Source organism: Panulirus ornatus, chromosome 17, assembly GCF_036320965.1.
Source record: "Panulirus ornatus isolate Po-2019 chromosome 17, ASM3632096v1, whole genome shotgun sequence".
Lineage (NCBI taxonomy): Eukaryota > Metazoa > Arthropoda > Malacostraca > Decapoda > Palinuridae > Panulirus > Panulirus ornatus.
In genome coordinates, this window is record NC_092240.1 from 6830001 (window position 1) to 6855000 (window position 25000).

The 25000-nt window shown below is 43.0% G+C and overlaps 2 protein-coding genes across 6 annotated transcripts in view; both read right to left on the reverse strand.

The window, feature by feature from the left end:
• Positions 1-25000, reverse strand: part of LOC139754535 (cytochrome c oxidase assembly protein COX18, mitochondrial) — a 128955-nt gene that overhangs the window by 49922 nt on the left and 54033 nt on the right. The gene's annotated exons all lie outside the window — the stretch shown is intronic.
• Positions 1-25000, reverse strand: part of LOC139754532 (uncharacterized) — a 93552-nt gene that overhangs the window by 23159 nt on the left and 45393 nt on the right. Inside the window, exon 1 of one of the 5 annotated variants that reach the window (XM_071671840.1) lies at positions 5947-6081. The exons of 3 other annotated variants lie outside the window; for them this stretch is intronic. The gene's annotated coding sequence lies outside the window, so the exon portion shown is untranslated. Of the gene's footprint in view, positions 1-5946; positions 6082-21230; positions 21363-25000 lie in introns of those variants that run through there. One more of the 5 variants, XR_011713901.1, reaches the window with a different exon arrangement.

The following is a 25000-nucleotide window of genomic DNA, read 5'->3' on the forward strand; positions in this document are numbered from 1 at the left end:
TGGATGGGGTTGTTAGGGAGGTAAATGCAAGAGTCTTGGAAAGAGGGGCAAGTATGAAGTCTGTTGGGGATGAGAGAGCTTGGGAAGTGAGTCAGTTGTTGTTCGCTGATGATACAGCGCTGGTGGCTGATTCATGTGAGAAACTGCAGAAGCTGGTGACTGAGTTTGGTAAAGTGTGTGGAAGAAGAAAGTTAAGAGTAAATGTGAATAAGAGCAAGGTTATTAGGTACAGTAGGGTTGAGGGTCAAGTCAATTGGGAGGTGAGTTTGAATGGAGAAAAACTGGAGGAAGTGAAGTGTTTTTGATATCTGGGAGTGGATCTGTCAGCGGATGGAACCATGGAAGCGGAAGTGGATCATAGGGTGGGGGAGGGGGCGAAAATTTTGGGAGCCTTGAAAAATGTGTGGAAGTCGAGAACATTATCTGGGAAAGCAAAAATGGGTATGTTTGAAGGAATAGTGGTTCCAACAATGTTGTATGGTTGCGAGGCGTGGGCTATGGATAGAGTTGTTCGCAGGAGGATGGATGTGCTGGAAATGAGATGTTTGAGGACAATGTGTGGTGTGAGGTGGTTTGATCGAGTAAGTAACGTAAGGGTAAGAGAGATGTGTGGAAATAAAAAGAGCGTGGTTGAGAGGGCAGAAGAGGGTGTTTTGAAATGGTTTGGGCACATGGAGAGAATGAGTGAGGAAAGATTGACCAAGAGGATATATGTGTCGGAGGTGGAGGGAACGAGGAGAAGAGGGAGACCAAATTGGAGGTGGAAAGATGGAGTGAAAAAGATTTTGTGTGATCGGGGCCTGAACATGCAGGAGGGTGAAAGGAGGGCAAGGAATAGAGTGAATTGGAGCGATGTGGTATACAGGGGTTGACGTGCTGTCAGTGGATTGAATCAAGGCATGTGAAGCGTCCGGGGTAAACCATGGAAAGCTGTGTAGGTATGTATATTTGCGTGTGTGGACGTGTGTATGTACATGTGTATGGGGGGGGTTGGGCCATTTCTTTCGTCTGTTTCCTTGCGCTACCTCGCAAACGCGGGAGACAGCGACGAGGTATAAAAAAAAAAAAAAATATATATATATATATATATAAATATATATATATATATATATATATATATATATATATATATATATATATATATATATATATATATGCGAGGTAAGAGGAGGAACAATGAAAATTACAGCACATAGAGGACAATGTGGGAGACCGTCGTGTGGAATAATGTTTAGAGATGGATGTCATGCGCTGGAACTCATAGGTGACAGAGTACAAGACACAAAGATTATATCTCCTGAAGAACAATAATATCAAACCTACTTCCTTTCCCATTTAGTTTCATTATTAAGCCAGAGAATCAAATTTACCCTTCCAAAAATGGGAATGTAGGACATAGAGAGTGCTGTAGCGAGGGAATAAAAGATTGCATAAGGCACTTGCGTACGTGACTAAGGTGCTGAGGCCAGTGATCGTGTTGCCCAGTGGGCGTGGCTACACGTGTCGCCTTATAACTCGTCCTCAAGTCCTGATCCTCCCAAGGTCAAGGGAGCTTCTTATTCAAGGATAAGCTACACTCATACGTCATATCGTTTTCTCTCTCTCTCTCTCTCTCTCTCTCTCTCTCTCTCTCTCTCTCTCTCTCTCTCTCTCTCTCTCATCATTCCCAAAACACAACAATTCGGTCATATCGAATATAAGATCTATTCTTCTTTTTCTCAAGCGTGTGTATCCAACGTCAAACTCTGCTCCCGAGTTGTGGGTAATAAGGAAAAAAGCTACACAAGAGGGGGAAAAAAGGAAATATTTTACATAAAGTGTCGGGGATAGCACTATGAGCTCTTAACAACAAAAAAGAAAAAAAAAGAATAAACAAAACTTCGTAACGTCCTTCGTAAAGTCAAGAGCCCAACGGCATCTGGCATACAACCTACCCAAGTCTAAAAATAGCCCACGAACAGTGTTTCAGCTTAACGGTGTGTCCCAGAACTACTTCGTGGATCTGAAACAGCCTACAACACAATCTACAATCTGAACACGTTTGTATACAGAATAACACCCCTATCCCAAGTGTCTCCAGTACAACACAATCTTCCCAAGGCACAAAATTACGAGTAAAACACAAATTAGTCCAAATCCACATAACACTCAGAAATCCCTAAGACACTTCCATACCAACTAGACATCCCAACACAACCTAAATGCCGTGATACCTACCAAAACTCAAACAAAACATTATGACCCAAAACAGCCGGATGAACAAAACAAATCAACAAAACCCATCGCAAGCACAACTCAAACAAACACAGCCTAGCTCAAACATATTCATAAACCCAGCCACATAAAAGATCAAAACTCAACACATTAGCAATTTAACAGCTATGCAACCTAATGCACCATCTCACCAAAACCCAAGAATTATCTCATCTTGCAATTATACATTTTAAGTTTTCCACAGAAAACTGGCTTTAAAGCGATTGAATCTGGAATATCCGAACAAAATAGCAATATGTTTGTCAGCATTATTTTCCGTGACAATAAGTGTTGCTGTTCGTGGTGTAACCTAACTTGTTCAACCAGTTGACATGCTTGGCACAAGGTCAAACTTCAGTGTAAACAAACATTGTGTTGTCTGCTCAGTGCTACTAGTGGAGTTTTTCGGGAAATTTCTTCCTTTTGCCAAGTATTCTTTCATCACATTGATTTATGATCTGTACACATACAGAGGATAAAAAGTGGAAATTCACGAGCTAATGTAAATCACCAGAGGAACATAATAATATGAGATACTGACTTCATCTAGAAATCCTAAAACATCATATACAAGAATATTGCATGTTTTATGGCCCAACCGAATTCAGTTTTTATGGCATTATTCTCATGGAAATAAAAAAAATCATATTTATATGCTTGCGAATAATACCAAACTTAATAATAAATGCAAAGCAACGATCTGCAAGGAGACATGGGAATAGTTTAAAATGAATTGACTGATAAAAGGTATCCCGAACAGACGTGTAGTTGAAGGAGAAAGTGGCACTGAAATGGACAAAACGCTAACCCATAACCTCAAATAATCACATCACAAGTATCGCAAGGGAAGATCATCGTATAAAGTTGCACTCAGTGATACAATTGCTCTTCTCGAACGGCGTAAAGCCAGTCCTTGTTTGCCTGAACACACGCCAAGCAAGTGCTTGGCGACAAGACAGTTAACCCTCGCACACAGTTGTAGACATGCCCAGAAAGTCAGCAAGGGAGGGGTGTGGTGGCCAGGAATGGAGTGTTGGTGGTGTGTGTGTGTGTGTGTGGTAGTCCTCTGCAGGAGGAAACAGCCCTGGGCCCGATTCTGCCCGTAAGAACACAAAGAGAAACTCGACAATTATAACTTATGTGGAAGCTGTAAAGCGCTAAAACCTAATGCTTATTCAGCGCGATCTAGCTTGAAAATACGTTAGTTGCAAAGCGCTAGAGCCTAAAGTGTTCCAGGAAAGCATGAGATAAGAAGTTGTAGAGCCCTAGAACCAAAGCTTTCCAGGAAAGAATGAATGTGGAAGTTGTAAAGCGCTAAAACCTAACGGTTACCAAGCGCTTTCCAGCATAAAAGAATATCTTAAAATCATTTATTTAAAACAAGTTTTGCGCTTCCTTAAAAAGGAAAAACAAAAGTATATTTACATCAAAAAAAAAAAATCTGGGATTTCCGTCAGTACGTGTTCCTCAGTAAAATTGCAAATGAAGGCGTTACGTATCGGGGCAGGTCTCCTCTCCATTAACCCATGGGTTAGCATAGACCATCTCCTCAGCCGACAAAGCATTGCTTAACTTAGCGATTCCTGCGGCAAAAGAAATGCCATACGTGAAGAACATCTTTCTTTGTCCTCTGTTGTTTATTCTGTAAGGCTTCCAAGTCCCAATCTAGCTTGCCATTTACATAAAAATCATTCATTCTGCCCATAAAATAAATGAGGTACATTCCATGTACAAACTGTTAGGATTCCATTATAAAATTTAGGCTTATAAGCCAAGCACTGGAGCATCTAAGGCTATTCAGCGCTCTTAATAGTTAAGAATACTCATCCTATAAATTCATTTTAACTCAAGCAAATGACCAATTTCAGTTTTGACAGACCAAGAAGGGAAGAACGAAAATTATAGGAGAGAAAATAGCCTGCATGTGTTCGTCTGAGAGCTCAAACTCGACCTTTGCAGCATGATTAAACCTACCAAAGGAAAAGAAAATTCCGCTGCCATAGCTCAAGCCATCAATACTCCAAAGAAATCCCACCACCGCGTAGAGGGTCCATGCAGGTAAGCCGCTTTAACCTCTGCATATTTAAACTAAGATTAAGGTGGAAGACATCTTCGTTTCCCAAGCTGCTTCTTAAAGGATTCAACAATATGCGAGAACCTGGGATTGCAAATACGCCGGAGGAAAGAAAATGATGACGGAACACGATTACTAACGATAACTGCTTCAAATTCCTCAAGGGTTACCCATCTCAAACCTTCTCTCTTATCATACCATTTTTCTTTTACTTATCTACTTTCGCTGCATTCAGTTTCTGCGCTTGTTCTACTCATCCACCATTACAGTCACACAAATATTCACATTTCCCTGACCCATTGTTTAACCCTCCCTCTGATCAATGTTCGTTAATACCCATCTAAACTGCATAATTCAGAGTCACATCAATTTGAAAATCTGAATTGTAATATTTTTTCCCCTGTCCCTCCCTCTTCCACTGTTATTTGTAAAACAAGAGAAATCAATAAATTCCGAAGTAATATGTTACTCTCCTGCTAGTCAATGCTTGAACTTATAACGATAGAGAAAAAAAAAGGTCTGAAAAGCACTGTTTTTACATTAGATTTTAGCTTTCTAAATTTAGGATTTGAGACTGGAAATGAAAGATATCTTCCTTGCAATCATGTTAAGAGTAGGACTAAGATATTCTTAAATTTCAGGTAAATAATAATAACAAAAAAATAAACGTACGTCATTACTAATACGGTACGATGTCTGCAACTTGAGCGATCAACTGTCGCAAAAAGTGGCAAAAAAAAAAACAAAAAACGAATAGCCTAACTCTTTAACCCGCGTTTCACTGAAGAACACCCGTAACTCTTGGACCCTCTCAGCAACAGAGATGAAATGTTCTAATGAAGTTATATATGCACACTTTCATACCACTAAGTCATTCAAAAATGCAACAACAATCTTCCTTGCAATCATGCTAAGAGCAGGAATAAGGTATTATGAAATTTCAGGTAAATAATAAAAAAAAAAAAGGAGTAAACGTACGTCATTAACAATGCGGTACGACGTCTGCAACTTGAGCGAAGTTGAAATCCAAAACTATCGTTACGATCAACAACCTCACAATCTAAATATACAAGCTTACGACTCATGCTCACCATGATACTTTATGGGTAGCAGGAGGGTTACATTCGGCACAAGATAAAACATTTCATATGCCACCTAGTTACAGGCAGACAAACTGCTTTGAACGTTGCCAAGACTGGAGACCAACGTAGGTTGTTGCTGAAAAATTCGTTAGTTTTTAATATCATTTTCAGTTTAGTAAATATTCGAGTTCATGTTAACACCACCAACAGAGCAGTCCGATGAAAACCCCAGTTTAAAAGCTGTCGTTTACTCCAGTGAGCGCTGAAAACGCGGAACCAGGGGAATTCGAAGGAAAATTACTGACCTCTTATAAAAGGTGTTCTGTACGTAACTGGCTTAAATCTATTTGCTAAAGGAATGATGTACAGACACGGGTATGACAAGAACAGTCTTCAAGATACTTTCGTCACATGACCAATATTACAGCAATGCTTTTGGGTAAAATAATTCATTCTTCGTACGCACGTAACTCTCCGTTCTCTGTGGCTCTTCACACTGAATTTTGTCTGCTATCGTGGAAACCATGAAAGCTTTACCTTCTGAGGTGTTGTTTGGGAGACTGAAGTGTTGAGTACGTGATGATCAGAGGTTCGGAGGGTGAATGAGACGTTAAGAACGCGGGTTGGGTTATGGTGTGCCAGGTTCGCGGTTTTGTTATACCCATTACATGACTGTTTCTTAAGCTAAATGGATGTGTCCCCTACTTAGTACAAAGTCCTGCTCTCACTGCTCTTCCTTTGGCACCACACTCTTCGTGAAAGAAGAGATCATGCCAGAACTTTGTCTTTTTGTCACACGTCTGGCAGTGGAGAACACTGCTTACAATGACAACCACTTTACTTGATATTTATCATTCATGGTGAAGAACGCAGGTGCTACGGCATACTAAAAAAAAAAATCTTCTGTTATTAGATATATCCAGATATTAAGAGGAAAGAGCCAGGAGACATAAGGTGGTTTTCTTGCGATACAGTGGGTTTAAAACGGGAGCTAGGACATTCGTGTCGTTAACGTCCCACACATATCTATTAGAAGACATGTATACGATATAAATAACGATCTCTTACCCCAAAAAGTCGATGTCTCTTTTCTTTCATAACCATTACCTCACAGAACACTTTGTTTACACTTGCGAGATGTGCGATGCGTCATGATCACGGTGCCAAGAGTTGAGGCAGGTCAGCAACGAGGGCGTCACGTGGACATCCTGCCCGCCCGGCCTTCCCATGCTCTCGCCAGGAACGTGGGAGAACCTTGCTTATACTCTACCTCCTCAGGATGAAATCGCCGTCTCGTCCACAGTCTGTTCTCCCTGTTGCTGAGATCTGATCATCTGTCTGTGAGCTCGGGAGAGGTCTACCATCTATCTACCTACTCTACCCAACCCGTCTCTTACCCTCTCATATTCTACCACTCAGCAACAGCCAACGTGCCTCGTCCTTGAGCTACGATGTTATGGGTATGAAGCAACTGGACCATATCTCATCCAGAGTGATATACAGATATTTTAATAGTTCCAATCAATTAAACGTTAGATAGACGCTCCAATAGATGACATAAATGAAATCCACCGACCTTGTCTGACGACAAAATGTGTTACTGCAAGACCTGAGTGTGTCATGAGGGGCATACAGATTATCTGTTACTGCCTACATCAAACGGATGTACCATGAGGCAGGCAAGCATTAGACATCAGCTAAAATTCTTGTTATTTAGCATTACCTGAACTTCCAAAATCACAAATGCATCATGCTCGTTTTTCTATAACATTTTTTTTCAAGATGGTACATGTTTAAAAGGATTATCTTGCTCAGAAAAAGAAAAAAAAATCTAAATAGGTTTGAAGTATTTTGTATTCCTGACCTTAGCAATGACCTCAAAATAATATATTTCTTTCAAGAGCATCAACGAAATATATTGCCGATAAGAATTTCAGGAGCGATAAATGCGCAGTGACTCCCCAGGGATAAGACGTGATATATAATATGTAGGAGGTTATTGACCCCTTTGAAGGCAAACCCCCTTAACAGCCCCGATATGGACTACCTCCTCTTTAATAACCCCGATATGGACTACTTATCAGCGAGTAACTTCTTTCAGTACACTGATCCTCAAAGACATGTACAACCACTAAGGTTATTGACGGCGTAACCTAAGCCCTGAGCGTTATAAGAACCCATTCAGAGACCAGAGCAACATAAAGGGAGGGTCTCAGGGGTCAGATCAACAAAAAAAGATGGATCGAGCATTCGTGCTCAAAGGGTAAATAACTCCAGAGTTCCACAGACACAACAACCGGAAAGCCACGCCGCCTCGCTGGCGTGATGTAGACCAACTTTAGACTTCGACAGTTCCCATTTTCTTCGGTGTGCCTCGAGCGAGGCAGATGGAGGTGGTGTTGCCGCAGATACTCTCGTATCAGATTAGGGAAGAAAAAAAAATCATCTGCTATCATTATCTTTCACATCTAAACTGTACCGAAAACAGAAATGATTGAGTCAAATATTATATACAACATGGAGTAGGCGGCATCGTCTGCACTTGACCAGATAATTATATAAGGTACATTAGCGACAGACTACGCGGAGAATTGAAGAGGAAGAAGGTGGATGGAGGTGCTCCTGTCAACAGAAAAGAACGCACAAGGATGACTGGCAGATTGTGCTAGGCAGCTGGCAACTCCACTTCAGAAGCGATTGACTGACTTCCGCGACTGACTGTTCCTAAGAGCGAAAAGTGTCATTACAATACGGTTCAACTGACTTAGGTCGCGTTATTATCGCAAAATAATATGGAAGTGAAGAGAGTAGGTGTATAAACCAAGACAAATTAAGGCGAGGTGGACGGCTAGAGTAAACCTAGACGCCACATATACATCATAACCTAACGAAGGATGAATCAGGTTAACTAACTCGCCCAGTCATTACTGCTCGTTTACAGAAGGGGGCGGTAGGGGGATAAGCTACTCCACAATGACATGCATGCAGGTCAGTGGGACGAACGAACACACCGGCCGGTTAATAGACACGATATCAAGCTGGTATCGTACAAAAGTCGTTGCGTATCTGACACCCATACACGGTGTTCTTGAACTTGGAAATCACAAACGGAGAATTTCATCTAACGACTCACTGTCCTTACGAAACACGATCCAATTTGGTCAAGAGGACAGAGGGGGAGGTGGGGGTGTAGTGGGGGGGGGTAACTAATGAATTTGCGAAGATAAACGATGAAAAGCTAAACGAGTGGCATGGACGTTACACTGAAGCAGAGGACTTACCACTTTTTGAGTTGCGTAGACGTTACAAGACTATAAATCAAATTCTCAAATTTCAAAACAACTGTTGTACTGAAGTTTATGTCGGACGACCATTTTTGAATAATAGTATATTTACGATTTCTGGGAGTTGTGTTTGATGAAACACATTAATAAGATTTCGCAGATAATTCGTTTATCAATAAGCACATGTCTGTTTAACGTTGGTGTGAATATCAGTATCTTCTGGAGTCACTAGTATAAATAACGAAAAGGAAGTCGCATTAATTTCTCCTTTTTAGGGAATAAAAATGTTAGATTTGTAGAAAATATATCATTAAGTTTATCATACACTGTATACCTCAAAGTGGGGGAAAAGCGCGGTAGGCACAGTGATTTCAAATCAGAATGTTACGTTTTTTCAGAAGCCACGTACATATATATGCATATTACCAATACGTAAATAAAAGCCAACACATGTCACCGGGAACATGACAAAGTAGGTGACTCATCCTAACTTGCAGTACATGAATAAACTGCCGGACACAAATATCAGATTTCAAATGAGCGTTTGAAAACTGTAATCAGATGACCAGACGCATCTGAAGAACGCATGGGAGCGAAAATATATAATAAAAAGATTCATTTTCTATCGTGCAAATATTTTGAATGAATTATCTATGTATGGTGTCAATATGAATGTATAGCACTTTATTGTATGTACATTTTCACAATAATAATAGGCTACAAATGCTACAAGCAATCTAAATTCTATGATACTGTCTATGGGAATGCTAATTATTATCATTATTATTATTATTATTATTATTATTATTATTATTATTGTTATTATGAGACTAGCCATGGACAAAAGTCAACATCAAAGCCGGGCCTTAGCTAGAGCGCAGGTAAGTCAATGAAATGGAAAGAGACAAGGGAAAGCAGTTACGAATTTTGGAGGAATAGACAAACCTGTCTTTTAAAATGTCCCAGGTCATAGTTATTAAGACACAAGAAGGAAGATAGTTCCAGAGCTTCGATGTGTAGGAAAAGAAAATGATCAAAACGGCCTACCCTTGAGTTGCCAACGCCACACAATAATCATGTGAAGCAGCAGTTTGCCGAGCATAGAGTGATCTAGCTAATTGTGGGGCACAATAGGAGCCAACATTCCGAAGCAAAAACCAAAGTAATACCCACAGAACAGGGAAAGTAAACCAACATTGCGGCGTAGCTCAAGCGAGTCTACCTTTGAAGTTAGCTTGGAAAAGTCTGTAAGTTGGACCGCTTTCGATTCAACTCCGGCAAGTAAGGATGCAGAGCCAGAACCACGCAAGATGTGAGAGCCCTGCTCCAAACAAGGACAGATCAATTCTTTGTTCGAATAAAAAGAAATTCTGACACCTAAAAAAGGATCCCATTTCTTACGTAATGTATTCAGGGATAATCAGGACACACACCATGTCTTGGACTGAGAGAAATGAACCTTCTGAAGATGGTATCAAAAGGAAGTTGTTCATGATGACATGGTCTTAACGCAAACTGTGAATTATTCCTGACATTTTGAGACCAACCACTTTCAGATGAAGTAAATAAGTCGACCACAAACTATGTTCAATGGGATGAACCATGTTTGCATCATGTCATTAATCATCAGCCCACTGGGATCTAGATGAAGGATGGCCTGTATTATACATCAGCTGCCGCCTGGTAACAAAATTAATACCGAATGCAATATTCTGATAAGCGCCCTGCGTCCTCCCACTTTTTCGCACTGTTGATACTAGGCTATCGACCCCAGGCCGGCTCACACTTGCACAATCTCACCTCCGTAAAATGCTTTGTTTTGAAGACGCACGTTTCACTTCTGGGGAAAAAATATACGTTTAATTTTCATATTTTTTCCCGGGTTTCATTAACTTTATTAAGGAGTGATGACATCGGTTCGTTTGTCATGTAACGTCTACTTGTCAAGTCTTGGAAACTTTTCGTATCGTTTTATTTGGATCTACTGCTTCTCAAGTAGAGTGAAAACGAACATTTTGATGTACTGAAAGACGATGAATACAAGTTGAATACCGACGAGTTCCTTCACTTGGCTGAATGCAGTCAACTGACTGACTGAATGCCGGTGAATTCCGTCACTTGATTGGACGAGTGCGATGAACGCTGTCCACCTTATTATGCGGCGACATGACTCCAGTGACCTTAACTAGTATACTACTGTTCTTGTAGCTAGCAGGCAGGCTGAGGTAAGAAATTTTCTTCCCATGCGACAATGTTAGGGCATATCAATAGCAGGAGAATCCAAAAGATGAGGAAAAGGGAAAATACCGAGAAAGTAGAAAGCAAGCCGACTGTCCACCTTGTGGAAATGATGATACACCATACCTAGCTAATCCTTGTGCTGATACAGGTTGGTGGATACTCTTCTTGCAACCTAGCTTACTTTTATTTTTTTGTGCTCACGATGAAATACGTTAACTTTGCACGATGACATGTCGCGGGACGACATCGCAGTTGGTTTTGCATTTTTATTTTGTCTACCACACAAGGCAAGTGCGCCAAATTTGATAACATAAAACTTTGACCGGACCCCCAGGCGAAAACTGGTAGGCGAATGCTGTTACACTAGAAAACAAGGTATCAGTTTATGTGCCCCTTCGCACTCTTATGTTTCAGGTCTGGCATTGAAAATCAAGATTCAATTAACAGTGTGCTTCATGTTATTCAAAAGGTAGTGCAAAAAATGTTGGCCAATTCTAAATACGAAAACACAGAAAGACTATTATTCTCGTTGTTCCCATCACCTGCAGATATTGAAACAGTTGTCAGATGGCATTCGCGTCCACGACAGAGCGTGCAAGCCCTACAATGTAGAGGTGTGGACCGGGTATTTGCTACGAAAATTGTTTTAGAAATACATGGAGAAAGATCTGGAGAAATCGCATGAAAGGGCAGACAAAGATCCCTTTGGGAAGGTGCCTGGGATATATATATGATGTGCGTAGAATGCTCCCAAATGCAGTGAGGGGTTTTTGAAGAGGACATGGCGTGTCTGTAAACAGGAAAGTTGGACTGAGTAGTTGCCCGTGAAGCTGGGTCCGCGTCAAGGGTGTGCAATGTCCAAATGACTGTTTTATATATTCATGGATGGTGTGGCGAGTGAGGAAAATGCGAGGGGTCCTTAGAGACGGGCAAGCCTACATTATGCTTGGGGTGTCGGGCTTGGGAGATGAGTCAGCTGCTGTTTGTAGATGACGCGGCTCTGGAGGTAGCAGACTCGAGTGAGAAACCAGAAGCTAGCTGGTGGCTGGGTTTGTCTCATAGGAGGAAGTTGAGAGTTATTGTGAATTCCAATGATGGTATGAGGCTGAGAGAGAGAGAGAGAGAGAGAGAGAGAGAGAGAGAGAGAGAGAGAGAGAGAGAGAGAGAGAGAGAGAGGTTTGAGTGTAAATCTGAACGGGGAAGACCCTGGAAGGGGTGGTGCTTCAGACACCCGAACCCGAAAGTAGTCAATGCAGCGAACTATGGGAGCAGAAGAAACGATAGGGTGGGTTTGGGGGGAAGGGAGGTCCTCTGGGTTCCCTGAGGAGTGAGTGAATGGAGGAAAGATCACTGTCTGTGAGGGTAAAGCCAGGTATATATGATGACACCTGAGTGTAAACGATAGATACCCAAGTCTAAAAAGGGAGGATAAGGATGGATGTATAGGGTATCAAATGTCTTTAGGATATCATGTGGTGTAAGGAAGGTTGATCGTGAAGGTGATGACAGAGAGGTAAGCAAGGTGTGTTGCAATCATCTGGACACGGACCGAGAGGGCGAACAGAGATATATAAAAATAAACGTGTCATTGATGGTGGGAGCAAGAAGTAACCAAGAGGCCGAATAAATGAGGATGACGGGCTGCCAATTGCTAGGCTGAACCAGGGGGACCACGAAAAGGTCTGTGGGACTTGGCTAAGATACGAGGGATTCTGATTTCGATGCATTATGAATAACAGCTAGTGAGTGAAAGTAAACGGGAATGAAGCTGTTCGTCTTCTGACGCTCCCTCGCTAACGCCAGAAACGGCGAACAAAAAGTGAAAAAAGTACACACATACATAATATATATATATATATATATATATATATATATATATATATATATATATATATATATATATATATATATAGTACAAAGTCTACAGTAATCTCAACATATTTCCGGTCACGTAATGTGAAGGTAGAATGACGCAGCACTCCCATTCGTACAGTACGTGCTCACGAGGATAGTCATGTTTTTACGGGAGATAAGGTTGCCATTTTTCTTTAGTTAATCATAATCTTTTTATCATCCGGAAATCTTCACAGTATGAAGGGAATCTTCAGGGCGTTCATGGACAACGGGCGAGGGAGGGTATTAAATGTATACAACGGAAAATAATGTCAGTCACGGAATAGGAGCTAAAGCGTCTGGAATCTTACGAGTGTTGGATGACAGGAGGTATTTTATGGGAGACTGACCAGAATAACAGAAGGAAACTACGGAGAAAGTGGTTTCTCAGTGGAGAGCACGAAGAGCACGGAAGCTCCACTGGCACAGGAACATCCAACATGACACAGGGGTACATGCGCAGCTGGTTAACACCAGCAAGATAAAGAGCAAGTAGCATTAAAAGTAGAGCCAACTGAGACAAGCAAGACAAGAGTTTGTAGCGACATGTGTAGGTACAGTCATTTATCATAGACATGATAAGAAGCAAGGAGCGTCGTCACAAGTGGAGCCAGCTCACATCAACAAGAAACGAATCAAAGTTGCGTTACAAGTGGAGCCAGCTCACATCAACAAGAAACGAATCAAAGTTGCGTTACAAGTGGAGCCAGCTCACATCAACAAGAAACGAATCAAAGTTGCGTTACAAGTGGAACCAGCTCACATCAAGAAACGAATCAAAGTTGCGTTACAAGTGGAACCAGCTCACATCAAGAAACGAATCAAAGTTGCGTCACAAGTGGAGCCAGCTCACATCAAGAAACGAATCAAAGTAGCGTCACAAGTGGAGCCAGCTCACATCATCAAGAAACGAATCAAGTTGCGACACAAGTGGAGCCAGCTAACCTAAGAAAGATTCGGAGCAAGAGAATTCAAGCGTTTAACACAACTAAGGCCGCCAAGCACCTATAATTGGCAAATCATAGAACAGCAAAGAACCCAACATCTACAAGAGTTTGCGAAGCCGAATTGTAAGGCTTGAAAGCCAAGCAGAACGCAAAGGTCAGCGAGCGTCACAACACGGCTAGAAAGGAACAATTAGCATCACAAATACTGTATAGCCAGTCAAACACCATCCAGAAACGGAGCAAGCATTCATAAGCACACGAACATTTGAATTCTTAAAACACCTAAGAAGCGAAATATCTATCATACATAAGAAATTCGAGAGTCTCTTCCCACATAAGTTAGTTTACGCGAGATTATCATCACAAATACCGTTTGTAATACGAAAAATAGAGGAAAATTTTAGTTGTAGAAATGGTCTTAAAATCGACACACTCGCGCTTAAGTTCCAGTCAAGGTTGTGGTGTACTCGCCAGAAACCTCAATCTAACTCAAGAGGAATTGGGTAACGTGTTAAATGACAGGCGAACAAGATGGATATTAGGAGAAACAATTGTAACCCCTCTCCGCCAACTGCTTTTTCCCAGCACAAACAGCAGTCGAGCAAAACATCTTGCAACACAGCAATATGGCAATTATTGACGAGTGACAAACCAATATGCTTGCTAGCCGCATTTGTGGGCAACAGGTTGGCTAACCGAGCACAGCTGTCTGCCAATCGGCGCTCTCCACCAGCAAAACGTACTACGTCAACTGACAATTACCAGTGTAGCAAGAGATGTCATGGGTGTGATTTTGGGAACTCCAACGACATCATTATAACGACGAAAAAAAAGAAATTACTAAAGAGATGGTTTCAAATCTGATCGCTAGTCGTGACCTTAGGACAATACCGCTATACAAGTATCATCTTAATTCTTGTCTAAATACTTTTCGGCACTTCTATCCTTACATCATCTTATATCTGTCAAGTATTTCCTCTTTGTTTCTGCTGTCTTTTGTACATATATACCATTGTATCATTACAGAGGGGAAAAAAATAACGACATTCGACCACTGCAATCTTTCCCGCCTGAGCGCCAGCACCCAAGCAGACACTCTAGCCTCCCTGCCTGAACACCATCTCGCCAGTTCAAGCCACACCTATGATCCATCTTCAATTCTATCCTACAAATGTGGATAACTTGATTTTTCTGGCATTTGCTGGTCTGGTATCGTAGTGATGGTGTGTACACATGTTATTTGTGGATACACTGAGTAGAGAAACAGCTGAACGTGTATGTATGGTACCGTTATAACGTACCATAACGCGTTGTAGCTGAAAAACGTTTTTTTTTTTTTTCTGGGAATTTTGTGTTTATAGTTACAATGCGCCTGTGGAATGTCCTGAACATATTCAATACATCGACTCAACCTATTCTCAGCATCACATACGACAAACACATAACGTTCACTCTCCTCAAGATAAACACAGCAAAGAGGTAATAAAATATATGCCCTCAAAATACTGGTACCTGACTTGGATAAGAAATAATCCATTAGTGTCTACTCCGAACAAATCCTTCGCTCCACTCTAAACCACGCCTCATCAACCCATAAGAATCAAATATAACTTACCTGCACACCACATAAAACAGAGCAACTAGTACAATCACTGACTGCCTACCAAACATAAGCATTTAACAACCAGATAAAAAAAAATTCTCCAAATACAATCTCACCCAGATACGCCTGGCAAACAATTCTTTGCAACAGCACTTGACTCTTCTAATCCAAATCGCCCCAATGCTAACAACCAACAAAACCACCCCTATGTAAAAATATACAAAGCTTACCCTTTCTTCACATTTCAACCACCTTTAAAGGAACCGCCTATTACCTCACCTGTAACAATCACAATGCTAACAAAACACACAAAAAGAAAATCACCGACAAGTCCAGATTAGCATTAAACGAACGTCCCTTCAAACCCTCTTCAAATTCCACTCCACCCGACATTCACCCATCCGCAACCAAACTCCCCAGATGCACGAGTTACACTTTCTCCTTCCTCCCTGACGCCACCCATCTCTAGAGCATTTCAAGACACCGAGTTAACACATCACAAGACTCCCGAGGCACAAGAAGCGACTTCCATAATGGGGACACTGAGAACACGCGTCCACTATCCAGCGCTCACCTCACACAGGGATATATATATATATATATATATATATATATATATATATATATATATATATATATATATATATATATATATAGATATATATATATATATATATATATATATATATATATATATATATATATATATCTTTTTTTTTTCTTTCATACTATTCGCCATTTCCCGCATTAGCGAGGTAGCGCTAAGAACAGAGGACTGGGCCTTTGAGGGAATATCCTCACCTAGCCCTCTTCTCTGTTCCTTCTTTTGGAGAAATAAAAAAAAAAACGAGAGGGGAGGATTTCCAGCCCCCCGCTCCCTTCCCTTTCAGTCGCCTTCTACGACACGCAGGGAATACGTGGGAAATATTCTTTCTCCCCTATCCCCAGGGATAATATATATATATATATATATATATATATATATATATATATATATATATATATATATATATTTTTTTTTTTTTTTTTTTTTTTTTACCGTGACATCCTCCAACGGCAGCCAACCGACGGGCTGAATCCCCTCACTTCGACCTATATATATATATATATATACACACGTCATCCACATTCCTGAACAATGGTTCCGCCCAGTGGACATGGTGAACATCCTGAGCCAATCTCAGCATACGATTTCGTCAGAGAACTCACTCCGAGGGGGTCTACATTTCCCTGCTACTGGAAGTAGAGCAGGCTTTAGAAAAAAGTCCTGGGTAACACTACCTCGCTGATGCGGGAAGTGACGAATAGTATGAAAAGAAATATATATATATATATATATATATATATATATATATATATATATACATATATATATATATATATATATATATATATATATATATTATTATACTTTGTCGCTGTCTCCCGCGTTTGCGAGGTAGCGCAAGGAAACAGACGAAAGAAATGCCCCCCCCCCCCATACACATGTATATACCTACGTCCACACACGCAAATATACATACCTACACAGCTTTCCATGGTTTACCCCAGACGCTTCACATGCCTTGATTCAATCCACTGACAGCACGTCAACCCCGGTATACCACATCGCTCCAATTCACTCTATTCCTTGTCCTCCTTTCACCCTCCTGCATGTTCAGGCCCCGATCACACAAAATCTTTTTCACTCCATCTTTCCACCTCCAATTTGGTCTCCCTCTTCTCCTCGTTCCCTCCACCTCCGACACATATATCCTCTTGGTCAATCTTTCCTCACTCATTCTCTCCATGTGCCCAAACCACTTCAAAACACCCTCTTCTGCTCTCTCAACCACGCTCTTTTTATTTCCACACATCTCTCTTACCCTTACGTTACTCACTCGATCAAACCACCTCACACCACACATTGTCCTCAAACATCTCATTTCCAGCACATCCATCCTCCTGCGCACAACTCTATCCATAGCCCACGCCTCGCAACCATACAACATTGTTGGAACCACTATTCCTTCAAACATACCCATTTTTGCTTTCCCAGATAATGTTCTCGACTTCCACACATTTTTCAAGGCCCCCAGAATTTTCGCCCCCTCCCCCACCCTATGATCCACTTCCGCTTCCATGGTTCCATCCGCTGCCAGATCCACTCCCAGATATCTAAAACACTTCACTTCCTCCAGTTTTTCTCCATTCAAACTCACCTCCCTATTGACTTGACCCTCAACCCTACTGTACCTAATATATATATATATATATATATATATATATATATATATATATATATATATATATATATATATATATACACACACACACACACACGCAGTACAATATGGATCGTCGAGAAACTCGAACATTCCTGACGCTACTCAGGGGACCCTAAAAGTGGTGACTTCACAGACCACGAGCTTGGGGACCCCTCCCTTCCCAGAACCACACACGAAGACCACATCCCAGAGACACTTCACCACGAACCTCTCTCCCTACCACCACGACCCACCCTCCCTACCACCACAAACACCACGACCCACCCTCCCTACCACCACAAACACCACGACCCACCCTCCCTCCCACCACAAACACCACGACCCACCCTCCCTACCACCACGACCCATCTTACCTACCACCACAAACACCACGACCCACCCTCCCTACCACCACGAACACCACGACCCATCTTACCTACCACCACAAACACCACGACCCACCCTCCCTACCACCACAAACACCACGACCCACCCTCCCTACCACCACAAACACCACGACCCACCCTCCCTACCACCACAAACACCACAACCCACCCTCCCTACCACCACAAACACCACGACCCACCCTCCCTACCACCACAAACAACACGACCCACCTTCCCTACCACCATAAACACCACGACCCACCCTCCCTCCGTTGCCACCACAAGCAATTCATCACCCCGGTCCCGCCACCCAGGGAAACAAAAACAACAACAACGAAAGGCCGTCTCTTGGTGACTCTGGTCGACGTGTTGGGCACCATCACCAGCCTCGGCTGCAGCACGCCCACCACCACGACGAGGGCGCTGCCAGGGCAAGTCAGCGGCACGAGATGCTGCTGTGGCTCGCAGGAGGAGATCTGTCCACGTCAGGAAGCAATCACCACCACCGACCAGCCTGGGAGGCGCTGTATGAAGGGTGGGAGGTCAAGAGAACCTGGAAGTGCGGTGGGAGAAAGCCAAGGGTAGAGGAGAGGAGAGAGAGAAGGTCAAAGAGGGAGGAGGACAGTTAAGGAGAGTGAGAGAAGGTATGAGTGATCCTGTGTGAGAAGAGACAACATACACACGTCAAGATCTGGTGGGGTCCCTCCCACGTCTCACTTGTTGTAATATATACACGAGCATGTGCACGGTGCACCATCCCGACGCGTCGGACGGTCTAGGAACACAAGCTATCAGCCCGGCTGATGAACCCGCTGAGCATGACGCTAAAGGTCAAGTCAAAAGGCCAGGCCATCATGCCAAGGGTGGCACTACGGTGCTCAAGGGTCGTGACGTCGTGCTCAACAGGTCTTTCTTAGGTCTTCCCGGATCTTAAGACCCCAGTTCCTCCTGGAGTCTTTCCAGGCTTTCCAAAGTCTTCCCTGTTCAAGGATCGTATACCATAAACTTCAGTGGGGGAAAAATATATATATGTATATTCGTTCACTTCTCCGCCTGGAATGCACTACATAACACGTTTCTGATATCAATCTAAGCTTAACATGAAACTCTGCATTATCTTCCTTGAATACATGGAACCTGTGAGTGACTGATAACTATTCATACTTAACCTATGTATTTGTACGCACTGGGAGGAAACCCCCTACACTAAGTGTGGCCCTCACATCTAAACCTCGTATCTTTCCAAGTTTTCAAACCTTTCCAGGGGATACCTACAACCACTCCATCTGAGCTGAACAAGATCCAGGAACTGACACTTCTCTCTTGCTGAAGAAATGACTCCTCACGACAGCTTCCCCCAACTCTCCGCTTGACGCATTTCCTGCCGCACATCTTTTTGTCCTTTTTTCATTACACAGTTTCTCTCGACAACAAGATTCCGCTCTGTGTTAACCCCCCATTCTGGTGGTCTCCTAAATCCCCCACTGTCTTCCAATCTTCAAAGTGGGCTGAATTGAGGGTGTTCCTAAATGTCTGGCAACTACATCCACCCATTTCAGGTGCCATTCTTGATGCATTCCTCTAAACCTTCTCTAACAGCTCTATGCGACTCCTTAACTAGTGGGGAGACCAGATTTGTGCCCCTTCAGCAAGACGGTATACGAGCCTTGAGCGCATCGGTAAGGCCCTGCCATTCGAAAGCACAGCAGCCTTTGGAAATGACCGTAAGGCGTGACCTTAAAATCTTGGCCCTTAAGGGTTAGGTTACAGGGAAGGCTAGTATACCTAAGGGTAGTATATTTCAAGGTAAGAGGTGTGTGTGTGTGTGTGTGTGTGTGTGTGTGATTACTATTTGTATTATGTAACGTTTTTTACACTCGTGTTGCCCCGTATCTTAACCTTGTATACATATGCACCATGTCTTTATTCCTATGTATGTGTGCGCATACACATACACTCAATTTAATAGTAAATCCCTCATGATCATTTCACTTGTGATATCTGGTTACAAGTTGGGGGTGAGGTCAGCTCCAAGATCAGTCTCACTGCACGATTCCAGCAACCTGTTCCTCCACTATAATATGTAGGCGTAAATTACCTCTTTAATTACCCATTTGTACTGTACGGGGAAGGAAGTGGGTTTTTTTTTCTTTTTTTTTTGCTAATGGTCGCCCCATCTCTCAAACATTCTCAACTATCGAACGATCTTTTAAACTTCTGTATGTTGTGCCATTGGGCCTGTTTATGACGTTCACAAGAGCCGGTGTAGGATGGTTCTTAGGTCTATCTGTTCAAGTACTAAGTACTGTAGTGACGGTTGGCGGTCTGTGGAGGTGGGGCGTCGAGGTGAGGGTGTGTGTGTGTGTGTGTGTGTGTGTGTGTGTGTGTCATGGGGTCTCGGTGACGGTTATGTCTGTTTAAGTACCTAGCTGTTCGGTGAGGGGGGGAAGCCGTTGGACATTCGTGGGTCCCCATTTCTTCATCATTCTCTACTATCATACGACCTCTTCATTAATGTATGCTGTCTACATCATCACCCATCGTCTGCAATCATTCTCTTCCACCCACCACTCCTAAACTGAGACAGTATTCCTTGGCGTGCTTATCAAAAAACGTTTCTTTCTGAATTTCATGTTGACAACGTATAAAAAAAACGTTTCTTTCTGAACTTCATGTTGACAGTATTCCTTGGAATGATTATCAAAAAAAAAAAAAAAGGTTTCTTTCTGAATTTCATGTTGACAGTATTCCTTGACATGGTTATCAAAAAAACGTTTCTTTCTGAATTTCATGTTAACAGTATTCCTTGGCATGCTTATCAAAAAACGTTTCTTACTCAGTTTCATGTTGACAGTATTCCTTGACATGGTTATCAAAAAAACGTTTCTTTCTGAATTTCATGTTGACAGTATTCCTTGGCATGCTTATCAAAAAACGTTTCTTTCTGAATTTCATGTTGACAGTATTCCTTGACATGGTTATCAAAAAACGTTTCTTTCTGAATTTCATGTTGACAGTATTCCTTGACATGGTTATCAAAAAACGTTTCTTTCTGAATTTCATGTTAACAGTATTCCTTGGCATGCTAATCAAAAAACGTTTTACTTAGTTTCATGTTATGTCCTACGGTTGCTTTAACTCTTACATCTCTCGTAGAATTGTTCGTTGCCCATAGCATCGGATATCTTACAGACTTAAAGGGTGTAATTGGGTCACTCCTCCAAGGTGTGTAGATATAAAGTCTCCAACCTTTCCCTCTACCTCGTATCTCTTAATTCTGGTACCATTTTTATTTTGCTCCTCTGGACCTTCTCTCTGAGCTCATTCTACTTCTTGAAATGCGGTGAGCAAACCTGAAAAGTATATTCAAGTTTTGGCTTTATGTACGATATGAATGGTTTACTGAATATTCCCTTATCTACATACGTGTGTGTATGTGTGTGTGTGTGTGTGTGTGTGTGTGTGTGTGTGTGTGTGTGTGTGTTTACTATTGGTATTATGGAAAGTTTTTCACACTCGTGTTGCCCCGTCTCTTAACCTTGTATATATGCACTATGTCTTCACTCCTCTGTATGTGTGCACATACATAAACACCATAGCCTACGTCAGGTACCTATTTTATCAACCCTTACCTTGGAGGAGGATGAACATCGGGGTGCACTGTGGACTGCCGCGATCAGGATTCGAACCTTTGCAGGTTGGATCCCACGCGGCCAGAGCATACATGGCTGTCTGTAACGCTAACCGCTGTGTGCGTGTGCGTGTGTGTGTGTGTGTGTGTGTGTGTGTGTGTATTTCCCTACATCCTTCCCTAATGATGTTGGAAAACAATGCACTGAATCTGGCGACTTGGCTCCTAGGCAGGCTAGGGAGAGGACGGGAAAAGGTGAAGTTCCGGGCAACAAGCCCGCACACCAACAACCATCGTACTCTCTCACCTCTCACACCAGTACACTCTCCCTCAGTCTCCCTCACCCCCCAACTCCTCCTTCCTATGACAGTGGGTGTGTGACTGGCCGGCGGTGCAGCCGAAGTCAAGGCCTTTGAGTGCGGGAGGCTGCATGTGTGCATGTGTGTGTGTTCGCCTCCATCCCTTTGTCCCAGAGGTGTCACAGCTGGGTGGGAGGGAGGGAGAGGTGCGTGTGGTGTCATACCCTCGACACGTGTTACCGGGTGGTTGGGGGTGGAGGGAGGAGGAGGAGTTATGTTTCCTTCCCCCCATGACAAGTGATCCCGGCTTATCGTCTCCACAGGCTGTCGGGGGTGAAAGGGGAACCCCTCGCTCCATGCACAGTGATAAGGGACTGGAAAGGGACGCGGAAGCGAGCGATTGAGGTTTGGCAGAGCAGTTGACCATGAGTAAGTTGAAAATATGAGTGTTGCTCATGAGGCGGGTGGCGATATAGGAGTACATCGAATCAAGAGTGCAATGTATAATGAGTGGGGCTCATGAAGAGTGTGATCATATAAGGGTTAATCATGAGTGCGTTGAGACATGCGTACCTATGAGTGCTTTCAAAGATGTGTACGACAACGTGGGTGTGGCTCATGCGAAGTCTGATAAACAAAGAGTGCATTAAAACGCAAAAGTGGGACTTAGAGTGTGATAAATTGCGCGGGGAGGTCGGGGGGTCGTCAGTTACTGAGCGTGGTATAACGAAGTAATAAACGCTTGCAAGAAAACAACAAGAACATACATATTTATCACAATGAACTCTCTCCCTCCCTCTGGCGCCACCCTGAACCGCCCACGAGAACCCTCCCAGACAACACATGGCGTCAACAGGACAAAGGCACGTTGCTGACGACAAAAAACAACAATAACATCAACACCTCTATAACCTTTAACATTTCTCGATCTATATATGAAGATCTCAGGGGGCGTGTGCGAGCTGGTCCTGCCCGCCTCCTGGGGTGACTTACAGGAGTTGTGCATACGATGATCCATCACGGAGAAGGTCATTATCAAATTGGGAGCTTTGTGATCATTGCCTTCGACACGTTTCGCACTACCTTAGCTCTCCTGTAAGCTGGCCTTCCAAAGCTGCTGGATCTTTTGCCTCCCATCCCCTCTATTATCCATCTCATAGCGAACTTTAATGATCCCTAATTACCCTTTTTGTTCATGTTTGTTGGGTATTCTGTCTCCCTCTGTCGGGACTACATCTAGAACATATCTTCTGTATTCCCCCCTCCTCGTCCCACACACCCTCCTGGGTCAGACGCCTCCTCCTCCTCGTCCCACACACCCTCCTGGGCCAGACGCCTCCTCCTCCTCGTCCCACACACCCTCCTGGGTCAGACGCCTCCTCCTCCTCGTCCCACACACCCTCCTGGGCCAGACGCCTCCTCCTCCTCGTCCCACACACCCTCCTGGGTCAGACGCCTCCTCCTCCTCGTCCCACACACCCTCCTGGGCCAGACGCCTCCTCCTCCTCGTCCTACACACCCTCCTGGGCCAGACGCTTTCCTCCTCCTCGTCCCACACACCCTCTTGGGCCAGACGCCTCCTCCTCCTCGTCCCACACACCCTCCTGGGCCAGACGCTTTCCTCCTCGTCCCACACACCCTCCTAGGCCAGACGCTGCCTCCTACTCGTCCCACACACCCTCCTGGGCCAGACGCTTTCCTCCTCGTCCCACATACCCTCCTGGGCCAGACGCTGCCTCCTACTCGTCCCACACCCTACTGCGCCAGACGCTGCCTCCTACTCGTCCCACACACACTCCTGTGACAAATACTTCTGTTCCTCCTTAACTCTGCCTGATGTCATTAACTCATCTGTTAACTGGTATGTCAGACAGAAAACATTCAAGGGAAATGAGAAGCAAGTGGAGGATTACCTCTCCTCTCCATACGCCCCTGTGCACCATCTTAGGATGAGTAAGCAGTAACTTAGCCACATCTACGTGTACTAAAATGCAATTTCTCCCTATATCTTTATCCAAGACTAACTCCTTTCTCGTTGCTTGAAAATCAGAATACCATAATTCAGTACCGTAATGACAAACATGCTGGGCATAACCCAATCCTCCATTCTCCCCTGGAAACCCCCAGCAATCAATATTACAACAGTCTGCTTCCCAAAAGTTGGTGGTGTTGCACAGGTGCAGTAATCATTTTCCAATTGAGCAGACGATTCATATCTGGTGGTCTTATTCGCCCACGTATGAAGAACTGCTCACACAACTGTATTTCAGAGACCATCATTTATCCTCAACGTTCAACAGGTTTTTTTTCAATTTACCCTAAAGGACATCCAACAATAAAAAAAAATATATATATATATATGTATCTTTCTTTACCATCTACATATTCACAGACGGAGCATTTCAGTGACAGTATGGATGAAGGGGACATGGCTTGGGGTAGGTGGAGGCAAGTTAAGTGGAATTTTGAACCTATATGCCTAATTGTGTTAGAATATGCCAGCTACTATGTCTTATGTACTGTATTGGGTGTCTTATGTTTAAGTCATTATACAATAAGTATTTTTCATTTGGACCATAATTAACGTTTTATGTTATGGTAATGATGGTTTACTTTTGGTTTCGGTATTTTTTAGAAATTTGTGACATATGTGATTCTGTGGTCAATAAATAATCTAATCTAATCTAAATCTGGTTACATTTCATTTACTTCGACGTTTCAGCCATGCCTAAGATCCTCAGCGCAACATCTTTGATAAAGGGGAGTACTATTAACTTCTTAAGGCTCAAGAACACGTCAATTACAGCCGACTGAAGTGAGGTAGCTCTCCTGTTTTCATGCCTGATCACTACGGCAGCTGCTGGACGGGAGTAAGTGGTGTCTTAAACTCCTATTTTTTGGGGTATCTGGTGAGTCGACGCATGGGCGTTGTACAGCCTCCTCCTTAACTGGTCGACAACGTCAACTGACTGGAAGAATTACCATCCTCCATGACTGGCTGCCACATCTTTTATTTCTTTTATGGTACGAGACAGGTACCCAGTTTATCAACCAACCCTTA